This window comes from Corylus avellana, chromosome ca2, assembly GCF_901000735.1.
Source record: "Corylus avellana chromosome ca2, CavTom2PMs-1.0".
Classification (NCBI taxonomy): domain Eukaryota; kingdom Viridiplantae; phylum Streptophyta; class Magnoliopsida; order Fagales; family Betulaceae; genus Corylus; species Corylus avellana.
The window spans coordinates 6,605,996-6,608,738 of record NC_081542.1 but is presented as its reverse complement, the minus strand read 5'-3'; the positions used below and the strand labels follow the sequence as shown (position 1 = coordinate 6,608,738).

General features: G+C 30.4%; 1 protein-coding gene across 1 annotated transcript in view; it reads left to right on the top strand.

Moving 5' to 3' along the window:
- LOC132171463 (probable disease resistance protein At4g27220) overlaps positions 1-2,743 on the top strand; it is a gene marked incomplete in the record, with an annotated part of 43,131 nt that overhangs the window by 6,953 nt on the left and 33,435 nt on the right.

Below are 2,743 nucleotides of genomic sequence, written 5' to 3'. Positions count from 1 at the left end.
TCATTTTTATCACAGGACCCCCATGGAGATTTGATAAAGGACCAACTTAGTCAATCCGTTAGTTGACCGTTAAAACTGACACATGGACCAATCAGATGTTGACACGTGGCGCCTATTTAATTTTAAAAAATGTTTTTTTTTTTTAAAAAAAAAAAAAGAAAAAGAAAAAAGAAAAGGAAAAAAATTGGTGGTGGCCTGGCCAACCCCATCTGGCCGGATCTGGCCGGATGGGGGTGGCTCGGCCACCCCCAGTGGGTACTGGGGGTGGTTTCGGCCTCCCCCTTGGGCTCCAAGGGGTGGCCGAGCCACCCTTGGTGCCCAGGGAGTGGCTCGACCACCCCCAACATTTTTTTTTTAATTTTAAAAAAAAATTAAATAGGTGTCACATGTCAACATCTGATTGGTCTACGTGTCAATCTTAACGGTCAACTAACGGATGTACTAAGTTGGTCATTTATCAAAACCCTCAGGGGGGTCATAAAAATGAAACCCTAGGGGGCTAAAAATAAAGTTCCTAAACCCCAGGGGGTATTAGGTATTTAACCATTTTTTTAATTATATTATTATTTTTAATTATTATTTTTTTATTTTATGACACGTGGCTTTTTTTTATATTATTATTTTTTATTTTTTAGGATACGTGGCGTATTATGGGAGTGGCCCGTGGAAATTCCGTTAGTTGAGACCAGTGGAAACTAACGGAAGTATTGATTCCGTCTTTTTCCATAGGTTGGATACTAGATTTGTCCCGTTTTAAAACTTAGGAGAAAAAAAATAAAAACTGTCAAACTGAGGTACCAAAAAAGTTATTAACCCTTTATTTTAATCTAATGGTTATATTACTCAATAAAAAAGACTAAAAACGGAAACGTCAAAAAACTTCATGAACTTTCACTCGTTTTGAAATTATCTCTAAAGTTTAAATACTCTTAATTTAGGTATCGAACCTTCAATTTTTGTAATGTTTTCCCTATGTTAGAATTTTCCGTTAAATCTTATCAAAATTCCTAATATACTCATATTTTTTTAATAAAAAAAATTGCAAAGATTCAGGAGTATGTATTTTTGTAAATTCCGTAAAATCCAAACCAACCCTTGAATCTTTGCAATTTTTTTTTTTTTTAATTAAAAACAGGGGTATAGTGGGAATTTTTACCAGATTTAACAGAAAATCCTAACGAATTGAGAATATTGCAAAAAATTGAAAGTTTGATATCTAAATTGAGAGTTTTTGAACTTTATAGGTGGTTTCAAATCGCGTGGAAGTTCATGAATTTTTTTGTGAAGTTTCCCCATTAAAAAAAAAAAAAAGGGAAACAATGAAATTTCAAACTCATGAACATTCATCATTTTTGCAATTACTTTCTTAAAGTTCAAAAACTCTCAATTTAGTATATTGAACTTCCAATTTTTTTGCAATGTCACTACTCCATGAAATTTTTTCGTTAAATCATAACGGATGGGTGTCAAAATTACCAAAATACCAATTTTTTAAAAATAATGAAAAACAATTGAAAAGATTCAGACGTTGGTCAGAATTTAATGGAATCTGCAAAAATACTCACACTTGAATCTTTGTAAATTTTTATTTTATTTTAATAATAAAAAAAATTGTTAGTTTTTTGAAAATTTTGACAATATTTAACAAAAAATCTTAATGGATGAGTGACATTGCAAAAAATTAGAAGTTCGATACATTAAATTTAGAGTTTTGAAAATTTGAGAGGTAATGAAAGTTTAAGAGATTAAGTCAAGTTAAAAAAAAAAAAAAAATTGTTTAATAAACGAACCAAAAAGTTTATTTATTTATTTCTTTTTTTAAAGTACAATATGCTTAACTTTACATTTGGTGGGCTATAATGATATATAGTGATAGTATAAAACTAAAGTTCCCTTCTGTGATGCTGGATGGGCTATGGTCCAGTGATCACAAAAACTAAAGTTCTAATCGTAAAACAAATTTACTTGGCTTTTCGAATTTCAAATGTAACACATTAATATTACCTTCTCTGTGTTTTTTTCCTAAGCACACTGATACTGCTACCTTTATAAGGCCCTCTTTCGTTTCTTTCTTGTTTAAATGATTTTGTTGAAGAGTCTTTTTTTTTTTTTTTTTTTTGGTGAATGTGGAGAACCAACAGGCAAAAACCCACACGTGCAAATGCATTACTCATTTTCAAGTACACGATGGGGGATTAAAATGTAGTTTTTATGAGATAGTTGTAGGATAAAAATATGGTATATAACATTATTAATTTTTAATTGAGTAATACTAAAAACTACACTTTTATTTTATAAATCACCACATGAGCATTGTGTGATTATTGTAGGATAAAAATTATGGTATACTATTTGTTCAATATAATTTTTGCCATCAAGTTGTTTGATGGAAACAGTCAAATTCACATATGATTAATCCATGTCACAACCAATTGTAATTTCAGACATAGTATAATTGATGATTCACTACTTGTCATTATAAAATTATAATTTTATCTTGAAATTAAAAGAAAGTAAAATAAAATAAAAAAATCGCTTGTCACAACCACTATTCATCAAGTGAGGAGCGATTGACTACCTTTTATTAGGTGAAAACGATTGAAAATCTTTATGCAAAGAGAGGCCGTCACTCACGAGATGATCAAATCCGATTTCACTCACTATCCAACCTTCTTATTCTTTAGTTGTATTTGTTTTTCTCATAATGACTTTCCTTCATTACTCATTTGGGCATAAAGGATAT